This window comes from Hippocampus zosterae, chromosome 13 (assembly GCF_025434085.1).
Source record: "Hippocampus zosterae strain Florida chromosome 13, ASM2543408v3, whole genome shotgun sequence".
NCBI classification, from domain to species: domain Eukaryota; kingdom Metazoa; phylum Chordata; class Actinopteri; order Syngnathiformes; family Syngnathidae; genus Hippocampus; species Hippocampus zosterae.
This window is the reverse complement of record NC_067463.1, coordinates 6,372,891-6,381,716: the sequence shown is the minus strand read 5'-3', so window position 1 is coordinate 6,381,716 and position 8,826 is coordinate 6,372,891. Positions and strand designations below refer to the sequence as shown.

Sequence of the window (8,826 nt, the reverse complement as noted above, 5' to 3'; positions counted from 1 at the left end):
TGGGGCTAACTTCACTTTCATTGATACATTAAATATATGGAAGGGATTTCTAGAAAAGGGGGTGTATCTCAGTGGCAGAGCATTTGACTGCAGATCAAGAGGTCCCCAGTTCAAGTCTGGGTGCCCCCATTCTTTGGGGCTTGCTTCACTTTCATTGATACATTAAATATATGAAAGGGGGTTCTAGAAAAGGGGTGTGTAGCTCAGTGGCAGAGCATTTGACTGCAGATCAAGAGGTCCCCAGCTCAAATCTGGGCGCCCCTTTTAGATGAGTTGAAACTTTGGGGCAGGTTCCACTTTTGTTGATACATTAAATATATGAAAGGGGTTTCTAGAAAAGGGGGGTGTAGCTCAGTGGCAGAGCATTTGACTGCAGATCAAGAGGTCCCGAGTTCAAATCTGGGCACCCCCTTTTACTTCAGTTGAAACTTTGGGGCCGGCTTCACTTTTATTGATGCATTAAATATATGAAAGGGGGTTCTAGAAAAGGGGGTGTAGCTCAGTGGCAGAGCATTTGACTGCAGATCAAGAGGTCCCCAGTTCAAGTCTGGGTGCCCCCTTTTAGTTGAGTTGAAACTTTGGGGCTTGTTTCACTTTCATTGATCAATTAAATATATGAAAGGGGGTTCTGGAAAAGGGGGGTGTATCTCAGTGACAGAGCATTTGACTGCAGATCAGGAGGTCCCCAGTTCAAGTCTGGGTCCCCCCTTTCAGTTGAGTTGAGACTTTGGGGCCGGCTTCACTTTTATTGATACATTAAATATATAAAAGGGGGTTCTAGAAAAGTGGTGTGTAGCTCAGTGGCGGAGCATTTGACTGCAGATCAAGAGGTCCCCAGCTCAAATCTGGGCGCCCCTTTTAGTTGAGTTGAAGCTTTGGGGCCGGCTTCACTTTTATTGATACATTAAATATATGAAAGGGGGTTCCAGAAAAGGGGGGTGTAGTTTAGTGGCGTAGCATTTGACTGCAGATCAAGAGGTCCCCAGTTCAAGTCTGGGTGCCCCCTTCTAGTTGAGTTGAAGCTTTGGGGCCGGCTTCACTTTTATTGATACATTAAATATATGAAAGGGGTTTCTAGAAAAGGGGGGTGTAGCTCAGTGGCAGAGCATTTGACTGCAGATCAAGAGGTCCCTAGTTCAAATCTGGGCACCCCCTTTTACTTCAGTTGAAACTTTGGGGCCGGCTTCACTTTTATTGATGCATTAAATATATGAAAGGGGGGTCTAGAAAAGGGGGTGTAGCTCAGTGGCAGAGCATTTGACTGCAGATCAAGAGGTCCCGAGTTCAAATCTGGGTAGACCCTTTTAGTTCAGTTGAAACTTTGGGGCCGGCTTCACTTTTATTGATACATTAAATATGTAAAAGGGGGCTCTAGAAAAGGGGGGTGTAGCTCAGTGGCAGAGCATTTGACTGCAGATCAAGAGGTCCCCATTTCAAGTCTGGGTGCCCCCTTCTAGTTGAGTTGAAACTTTGGGGCTAACTTCACTTTCATTGATACATTAAATATATGGAAGGGATTTCGAGAAAAGGGGGTGCAGCTCAGTGGCAGAGCATTTGACTGCAGATCAAGAGGTCCCCAGTTCAAGTCTGGGTGCCCCCTTTCAGTTGAGTTAAAACTTTGGGGCTTGCTTCACTTTCATTGATACATTAAATATATGGAAGGGGGCTCTCGAAAAGGGGGGTGTAGCTCAGTGGCAGAGCATTTGACTGCAGATCAAGAGGTCCCCAGTTCAAGTCTGGGTGCCCCCTTCTAGTTGAGTTGAAACTTTGGGGCTGGTTTCACTTTCATTGATACATTAAATATATAAAAGGGGGCTCTAGAAAAGAGGGGTGTAACTCAGTGACAGAGCATTTGACAGCAGATCAAGAGGTCCCCAATTGAAGTCTGGGTACACCCTTCTAGTTCAGTTGGGACTTTGGGGCCGGCTTCACTTTTATTGAAACATTAAATATATAAAAGGGGGTTCTAGAAAAGTGGTGTGTAGCTCAGTGGCGGAGCATTTGACTGCAGATCAAGAGGTCCCCAGCTCAAATCTGGGCGCCCCTTTTAGTTGAGTTGAAGCTTTGGGGCCGGCTTCACTTTTATTGATACATTAAATATATGAAAGGGGGTTCCAGAAAAGGGGGGTGTAGTTTAGTGGCATAGCATTTGACTGCAGATCAAGATGTCCCCAGTTCAAGTCTGGGTGCCCCCTTCTAGTTGAGTTCAAACTTTGGGGCTAACTTCACTTTCATTGATACATTAAATATATGAAAGGGGGTTCTAGAAAAGGGGTGTGTAGCTCAGTGGCAGAGCATTTGACTGCAGATCAAGAGGTCCCCAGCTCAAATCTGGGCGCCACTTTTAGTTGAGTTGAAACTTTGGGGCAGGTTCCACTTTTATTGATACATTAAATATATGGAAGGGATTTCTAGAAAAGGGAGGTGTAGCTCAGTGGCAGAGCATTTGACTGCAGATCAAGAGGTCCCTAGTTCAAATCTGGGCACCCCCTTTTACTTCAGTTGAAACTTTGGGGCCGGCTTCACTTTTATTGATGCATTAAATATATGAAAGGGGGTTCTAGAAAAGGGGGTGTAGCTCAGTGGCAGAGCATTTGACTGCAGATCAAGAGGTCCCCAGTTCAAGTCTGGGTGCCCCCTTCTAGTTGAGTTGAAACTTTGGGGCTAACTTCACTTTCATTGATACATTAAATATATGGAAGGGGGTTCTAGAAAAGGGGGTGTAGCTCAGTGGCAGAGCATTTGACTGCAGATCAAGAGGTCCCCAGTTCAAGTCTGGGTGCCCCCTTCTAGTTGAGTTGAAACTTTGGGGCTAACTTCACTTTCATTGATACATTAAATATATGGAAGGGATTTCTAGAAAAGGGGGTGTATCTCAGTGGCAGAGCATTTGACTGCAGATCAAGAGGTCCCCAGTTCAAGTCTGGGTGCCCCCTTTCAGTTGAGTTGAAACTTTGGGGCTTGCTTCACTTTCATTGATACATTAAATATATGAAAGGGGGTTCTAGAAAAGGGGGTGTAGCTCAGTGGCAGAGCATTTGACTGCAGATCAAGAGGTCCCTAGTTCAAATCTGGGCACCCCCTTTTACTTCAGTTGAAACTTTGGGGCCGGCTTCACTTTCATTGATACATTAAATATATGAAAGGGGGTTCTAGAAAAGGGGGTGTAGCTCAGTGGCAGAGCATTTGACTGCAGATCAAGAGGTCCCCAGTTCAAGTCTGGGTGCCCCCTTTTAGTTGAGTTGAAACTTTGGGGCTAGCTTCACTTCATTGATACATTAAATATCTGAAAGGGGTTCTAGAAAAATGGGGTGTAGCTCAGTGGCAGAGCGTTTGACTGCAGATCAAGATGTCCCTAGTTCAAATCTGGGCGCCCCCTTTTACTTCAGTTGAAACTTTGGGGCCGGCTTCACTTTTATTGATACATTAAATATATGAAAGGGGGTTCTAGAAAAGGCGGGTGTAGCTCAGTGGCAGAGCATTTGACTGTAGATCAAGATGTCCCCAGTTCAATTCTGGGTGCCCCCGTTTACTTCAGTTGAAACTTTGGGGCTGGCTTCACTTTCACTGATACATTAAATGTATGAAAAGGGGGTTGTATCTCAGTGACAGAGCATTTGACTGCAGATCAAGAGGTCCCCAGTTCAAGTCTGGGTCCCCCCTTTTAGTTGAGTTGAAGCTTTGGGGCCGGCTTCACTTTTATTGATACATTAAATATATGAAAGGGGGTTCTAGAAAAGGGGGCTGTAGTTTAGTGGCATAGCATTTGACTGCAGATCAAGAGGTCCCCAGCTCAAATCTGGGCGCCCCTTTTAGTTGAGTTGAAGCTTTGGGGCCGGCTTCACTTTTATTGATACATTAAATATATGAAAGGGGGTTCTAGAAAAGGGGGGTGTAGTTTAGTGGCATAGCATTTGACTGCAGATCAAGAGGTCCCTAGTTCAAATCTGGGCACCCCCTTTTACTTCAGTTGAAACTTTGGGGCCGGCTTCACTTTTATTGATGCATTAAATATATGAAAGGGGGTTCTAGAAAAGGGGGTGTAGCTCAGTGGCAGAGCATTTGACTGCAGATCAAGAGGTCCCCAGTTCAAGTCTGGGTGCCCCCTTCTAGTTGAGTTGAAACTTTGGGGCTAACTTCACTTTCATTGATACATTAAATATATGGAAGGGGGTTCTAGAAAAGGGGGTGTAGCTCAGTGGCAGAGCATTTGACTGCAGATCAAGAGGTCCCCAGTTCAAGTCTGGGTGCCCCCTTCTAGTTGAGTTGAAACTTTGGGGCTAACTTCACTTTCATTGATACATTAAATATATGGAAGGGATTTCTAGAAAAGGGGGTGTATCTCAGTGGCAGAGCATTTGACTGCAGATCAAGAGGTCCCCAGTTCAAGTCTGGGTGCCCCCTTTCAGTTGAGTTGAAACTTTGGGGCTTGCTTCACTTTCATTGATACATTAAATATATGAAAGGGGGTTCTAGAAAAGGGGGTGTAGCTCAGTGGCAGAGCATTTGACTGCAGATCAAGAGGTCCCTCGTTCAAATCTGGGCACCCCCTTTTACTTCAGTTGAAACTTTGGGGCCGGCTTCACTTTCATTGATACATTAAATATATGAAAGGGGGTTCTAGAAAAGGGGGTGTAGCTCAGTGGCAGAGCATTTGACTGCAGATCAAGAGGTCCCCAGTTCAAGTCTGGGTGCCCCCTTTTAGTTGAGTTGAAACTTTGGGGCTAGCTTCACTTCATTGATACATTAAATATCTGAAAGGGGTTCTAGAAAAATGGGGTGTAGCTCAGTGGCAGAGCGTTTGACTGCAGATCAAGATGTCCCTAGTTCAAATCTGGGCGCCCCCTTTTACTTCAGTTGAAACTTTGGGGCCGGCTTCACTTTTATTGATACATTAAATATATGAAAGGGGGTTCTAGAAAAGGCGGGTGTAGCTCAGTGGCAGAGCATTTGACTGTAGATCAAGATGTCCCCAGTTCAATTCTGGGTGCCCCCGTTTACTTCAGTTGAAACTTTGGGGCTGGCTTCACTTTCACTGATACATTAAATGTATGAAAAGGGGGTTGTATCTCAGTGACAGAGCATTTGACTGCAGATCAAGAGGTCCCCAGTTCAAGTCTGGGTCCCCCCTTTTAGTTGAGTTGAAGCTTTGGGGCCGGCTTCACTTTTATTGATACATTAAATATATGAAAGGGGGTTCCAGAAAAGGGGGGTGTAGTTTAGTGGCGTAGCATTTGACTGCAGATCAAGAGGTCCCCAGTTCAAGTCTGGGTGCCCCCTTCTAGTTGAGTTGAAGCTTTGGGGCCGGCTTCACTTTTATTGATACATTAAATATATGAAAGGGGTTTCTAGAAAAGGGGGGTGTAGCTCAGTGGCAGAGCATTTGACTGCAGATCAAGAGGTCCCTAGTTCAAATCTGGGCACCCCCTTTTACTTCAGTTGAAACTTTGGGGCCGGCTTCACTTTTATTGATGCATTAAATATATGAAAGGGGGGTCTAGAAAAGGGGGTGTAGCTCAGTGGCAGAGCATTTGACTGCAGATCAAGAGGTCCCGAGTTCAAATCTGGGTAGACCCTTTTAGTTCAGTTGAAACTTTGGGGCCGGCTTCACTTTTATTGATACATTAAATATGTAAAAGGGGGCTCTAGAAAAGGGGGGTGTAGCTCAGTGGCAGAGCATTTGACTGCAGATCAAGAGGTCCCCAGTTCAAGTCTGGGTGCCCCCTTCTAGTTGAGTTGAAACTTTGGGGCTAACTTCACTTTCATTGATACATTAAATATATGGAAGGGATTTCGAGAAAAGGGGGTGCAGCTCAGTGGCAGAGCATTTGACTGCAGATCAAGAGGTCCCCAGTTCAAGTCTGGGTGCCCCCTTTCAGTTGAGTTAAAACTTTGGGGCTTGCTTCACTTTCATTGATACATTAAATATATGGAAGGGGGCTCTCGAAAAGGGGGGTGTAGCTCAGTGGCAGAGCATTTGACTGCAGATCAAGAGGTCCCCAGTTCAAGTCTGGGTGCCCCCTTCTAGTTGAGTTGAAACTTTGGGGCTGGTTTCACTTTCATTGATACATTAAATATATAAAAGGGGGCTCTAGAAAAGAGGGGTGTAACTCAGTGACAGAGCATTTGACAGCAGATCAAGAGGTCCCCAATTGAAGTCTGGGTACACCCTTCTAGTTCAGTTGGGACTTTGGGGCCGGCTTCACTTTTATTGATACATTAAATATATAAAAGGGGGTTCTAGAAAAGTGGTGTGTAGCTCAGTGGCGGAGCATTTGACTGCAGATCAAGAGGTCCCCAGCTCAAATCTGGGCGCCCCTTTTAGTTGAGTTGAAGCTTTGGGGCCGGCTTCACTTTTATTGATACATTAAATATATGAAAGGGGGTTCCAGAAAAGGGGGGTGTAGTTTAGTGGCATAGCATTTGACTGCAGATCAAGATGTCCCCAGTTCAAGTCTGGGTGCCCCCTTCTAGTTGAGTTCAAACTTTGGGGCTAACTTCACTTTCATTGATACATTAAATATATGAAAGGGGGTTCTAGAAAAGGGGTGTGTAGCTCAGTGGCAGAGCATTTGACTGCAGATCAAGAGGTCCCCAGCTCAAATCTGGGCGCCACTTTTAGTTGAGTTGAAACTTTGGGGCAGGTTCCACTTTTATTGATACATTAAATATATGGAAGGGATTTCTAGAAAAGGGAGGTGTAGCTCAGTGGCAGAGCATTTGACTGCAGATCAAGAGGTCCCTAGTTCAAATCTGGGCACCCCCTTTTACTTCAGTTGAAACTTTGGGGCCGGCTTCACTTTTATTGATGCATTAAATATATGAAAGGGGGTTCTAGAAAAGGGGGTGTAGCTCAGTGGCAGAGCATTTGACTGCAGATCAAGAGGTCCCCAGTTCAAGTCTGGGTGCCCCCTTCTAGTTGAGTTGAAACTTTGGGGCTAACTTCACTTTCATTGATACATTAAATATATGGAAGGGGGTTCTAGAAAAGGGGGTGTAGCTCAGTGGCAGAGCATTTGACTGCAGATCAAGAGGTCCCCAGTTCAAGTCTGGGTGCCCCCTTCTAGTTGAGTTGAAACTTTGGGGCTAACTTCACTTTCATTGATACATTAAATATATGGAAGGGATTTCTAGAAAAGGGGGTGTATCTCAGTGGCAGAGCATTTGACTGCAGATCAAGAGGTCCCCAGTTCAAGTCTGGGTGCCCCCTTTCAGTTGAGTTGAAACTTTGGGGCTTGCTTCACTTTCATTGATACATTAAATATATGAAAGGGGGTTCTAGAAAAGGGGGTGTAGCTCAGTGGCAGAGCATTTGACTGCAGATCAAGAGGTCCCTAGTTCAAATCTGGGCACCCCCTTTTACTTCAGTTGAAACTTTGGGGCCGGCTTCACTTTCATTGATACATTAAATATATGAAAGGGGGTTCTAGAAAAGGGGGTGTAGCTCAGTGGCAGAGCATTTGACTGCAGATCAAGAGGTCCCCAGTTCAAGTCTGGGTGCCCCCTTTTAGTTGAGTTGAAACTTTGGGGCTAGCTTCACTTCATTGATACATTAAATATCTGAAAGGGGTTCTAGAAAAATGGGGTGTAGCTCAGTGGCAGAGCGTTTGACTGCAGATCAAGATGTCCCTAGTTCAAATCTGGGCGCCCCCTTTTACTTCAGTTGAAACTTTGGGGCCGGCTTCACTTTTATTGATACATTAAATATATGAAAGGGGGTTCTAGAAAAGGCGGGTGTAGCTCAGTGGCAGAGCATTTGACTGTAGATCAAGATGTCCCCAGTTCAATTCTGGGTGCCCCCGTTTACTTCAGTTGAAACTTTGGGGCTGGCTTCACTTTCACTGATACATTAAATGTATGAAAAGGGGTTGTATCTCAGTGACAGAGCATTTGACTGCAGATCAAGAGGTCCCCAGTTCAAGTCTGGGTCCCCCCTTTTAGTTGAGTTGAAGCTTTGGGGCCGGCTTCACTTTTATTGATACATTAAATATATGAAAGGGGGTTCTAGAAAAGGGGGCTGTAGTTTAGTGGCATAGCATTTGACTGCAGATCAAGAGGTCCCCAGCTCAAATCTGGGCGCCCCTTTTAGTTGAGTTGAAGCTTTGGGGCCGGCTTCACTTTTATTGATACATTAAATATATGAAAGGGGGTTCTAGAAAAGGGGGGTGTAGTTTAGTGGCATAGCATTTGACTGCAGATCAAGAGGTCCCCAGTTCAAGTCTGGGTACCCCCTTCTAGTTGAGTTCAAACTTTGGGGCTAACTTCACTTTCATTGATACATTAAATATATGGAAGGGGGTACAAGCAAAGGGGGTCTAGCTCAGTGGCAGAGCATTTGACTGCAGATCAAGAGGTCCCCATCTCAAATCTGGGCGCCCCTCTTAGTTGAGTTGAAACTTTGGGGCAGGTTCCACTTTTATTGATACATTAAATATATGAAAGGGGGTTCTAGAAAAGGGGGGTGTAGTTTAGTGGCATAGCATTTGACTGCAGATCAAGAGGTCCCCAGCTCAAATCTGGGCGCCCCTTTTAGTTGAGTTGAAGCTTTGGGGCCGGCTTCACTTTTATTGATACATTAAATATATGAAAGGGGGTTCTAGAAAAGGGGGGTGTAGTTTAGTGGCATAGCTTTTGACTGCAGATCAAGAGGTCCCCAGTTCAAGTCTGGGTGCCCCCTTCTAGTTGAGTTCAAACTTTGGGGCTAACTTCACTTTCATTGATACATTAAATATATGGAAGGGGGTTCAAGCAAAGGGGGTCTAGCTCAGTGGCAGAGCATTTGACTGCAGATCAAGAGGTCCCCAGTTCAAGTCTGGGTGCCCCCTT

The 8,826-nt window shown here is 45.4% G+C and overlaps 24 non-coding genes across 24 annotated transcripts; all 24 read left to right on the top strand.

Moving 5' to 3' along the window:
* Nucleotides 1-340: 340 nt before the first annotated feature.
* Nucleotides 341-412, top strand: trnac-gca (transfer RNA cysteine (anticodon GCA)). The gene has a single exon. It is a non-coding gene; the product is annotated as a tRNA-Cys (tRNA).
* Nucleotides 413-488: 76 nt separating this feature from the next.
* Nucleotides 489-560, top strand: trnac-gca (transfer RNA cysteine (anticodon GCA)). Its single transcript has one exon. It is a non-coding gene; the product is annotated as a tRNA-Cys (tRNA).
* A 523-nt stretch (nt 561-1,083) lies between these two features.
* Nucleotides 1,084-1,155, top strand: trnac-gca (transfer RNA cysteine (anticodon GCA)). The gene has a single exon. It is a non-coding gene; the product is annotated as a tRNA-Cys (tRNA).
* Nucleotides 1,156-1,677: 522 nt separating this feature from the next.
* On the top strand, nt 1,678-1,749 carry trnac-gca (transfer RNA cysteine (anticodon GCA)). Its single transcript has one exon. It is a non-coding gene; the product is annotated as a tRNA-Cys (tRNA).
* A 671-nt stretch (nt 1,750-2,420) lies between these two features.
* trnac-gca (transfer RNA cysteine (anticodon GCA)) lies at nt 2,421-2,492 on the top strand. The gene has a single exon. It is a non-coding gene; the product is annotated as a tRNA-Cys (tRNA).
* Nucleotides 2,493-2,568: 76 nt separating this feature from the next.
* Nucleotides 2,569-2,640, top strand: trnac-gca (transfer RNA cysteine (anticodon GCA)). The gene has a single exon. It is a non-coding gene; the product is annotated as a tRNA-Cys (tRNA).
* A 76-nt stretch (nt 2,641-2,716) lies between these two features.
* On the top strand, nt 2,717-2,788 carry trnac-gca (transfer RNA cysteine (anticodon GCA)). The gene has a single exon. It is a non-coding gene; the product is annotated as a tRNA-Cys (tRNA).
* A 224-nt stretch (nt 2,789-3,012) lies between these two features.
* trnac-gca (transfer RNA cysteine (anticodon GCA)) lies at nt 3,013-3,084 on the top strand. The gene has a single exon. It is a non-coding gene; the product is annotated as a tRNA-Cys (tRNA).
* Nucleotides 3,085-3,160: 76 nt separating this feature from the next.
* trnac-gca (transfer RNA cysteine (anticodon GCA)) lies at nt 3,161-3,232 on the top strand. The gene has a single exon. It is a non-coding gene; the product is annotated as a tRNA-Cys (tRNA).
* A 656-nt stretch (nt 3,233-3,888) lies between these two features.
* Nucleotides 3,889-3,960, top strand: trnac-gca (transfer RNA cysteine (anticodon GCA)). The gene has a single exon. It is a non-coding gene; the product is annotated as a tRNA-Cys (tRNA).
* Nucleotides 3,961-4,036: 76 nt separating this feature from the next.
* trnac-gca (transfer RNA cysteine (anticodon GCA)) lies at nt 4,037-4,108 on the top strand. Its single transcript has one exon. It is a non-coding gene; the product is annotated as a tRNA-Cys (tRNA).
* A 76-nt stretch (nt 4,109-4,184) lies between these two features.
* trnac-gca (transfer RNA cysteine (anticodon GCA)) lies at nt 4,185-4,256 on the top strand. Its single transcript has one exon. It is a non-coding gene; the product is annotated as a tRNA-Cys (tRNA).
* A 224-nt stretch (nt 4,257-4,480) lies between these two features.
* On the top strand, nt 4,481-4,552 carry trnac-gca (transfer RNA cysteine (anticodon GCA)). Its single transcript has one exon. It is a non-coding gene; the product is annotated as a tRNA-Cys (tRNA).
* A 76-nt stretch (nt 4,553-4,628) lies between these two features.
* trnac-gca (transfer RNA cysteine (anticodon GCA)) lies at nt 4,629-4,700 on the top strand. The gene has a single exon. It is a non-coding gene; the product is annotated as a tRNA-Cys (tRNA).
* Nucleotides 4,701-5,357: 657 nt separating this feature from the next.
* trnac-gca (transfer RNA cysteine (anticodon GCA)) lies at nt 5,358-5,429 on the top strand. The gene has a single exon. It is a non-coding gene; the product is annotated as a tRNA-Cys (tRNA).
* A 225-nt stretch (nt 5,430-5,654) lies between these two features.
* Nucleotides 5,655-5,726, top strand: trnac-gca (transfer RNA cysteine (anticodon GCA)). The gene has a single exon. It is a non-coding gene; the product is annotated as a tRNA-Cys (tRNA).
* A 225-nt stretch (nt 5,727-5,951) lies between these two features.
* Nucleotides 5,952-6,023, top strand: trnac-gca (transfer RNA cysteine (anticodon GCA)). Its single transcript has one exon. It is a non-coding gene; the product is annotated as a tRNA-Cys (tRNA).
* Nucleotides 6,024-6,694: 671 nt separating this feature from the next.
* On the top strand, nt 6,695-6,766 carry trnac-gca (transfer RNA cysteine (anticodon GCA)). The gene has a single exon. It is a non-coding gene; the product is annotated as a tRNA-Cys (tRNA).
* A 76-nt stretch (nt 6,767-6,842) lies between these two features.
* On the top strand, nt 6,843-6,914 carry trnac-gca (transfer RNA cysteine (anticodon GCA)). The gene has a single exon. It is a non-coding gene; the product is annotated as a tRNA-Cys (tRNA).
* A 76-nt stretch (nt 6,915-6,990) lies between these two features.
* On the top strand, nt 6,991-7,062 carry trnac-gca (transfer RNA cysteine (anticodon GCA)). The gene has a single exon. It is a non-coding gene; the product is annotated as a tRNA-Cys (tRNA).
* Nucleotides 7,063-7,286: 224 nt separating this feature from the next.
* On the top strand, nt 7,287-7,358 carry trnac-gca (transfer RNA cysteine (anticodon GCA)). The gene has a single exon. It is a non-coding gene; the product is annotated as a tRNA-Cys (tRNA).
* A 76-nt stretch (nt 7,359-7,434) lies between these two features.
* trnac-gca (transfer RNA cysteine (anticodon GCA)) lies at nt 7,435-7,506 on the top strand. The gene has a single exon. It is a non-coding gene; the product is annotated as a tRNA-Cys (tRNA).
* Nucleotides 7,507-8,161: 655 nt separating this feature from the next.
* trnac-gca (transfer RNA cysteine (anticodon GCA)) lies at nt 8,162-8,233 on the top strand. Its single transcript has one exon. It is a non-coding gene; the product is annotated as a tRNA-Cys (tRNA).
* Nucleotides 8,234-8,753: 520 nt separating this feature from the next.
* On the top strand, nt 8,754-8,825 carry trnac-gca (transfer RNA cysteine (anticodon GCA)). Its single transcript has one exon. It is a non-coding gene; the product is annotated as a tRNA-Cys (tRNA).
* Nucleotide 8,826: the final 1 nt, after the last annotated feature.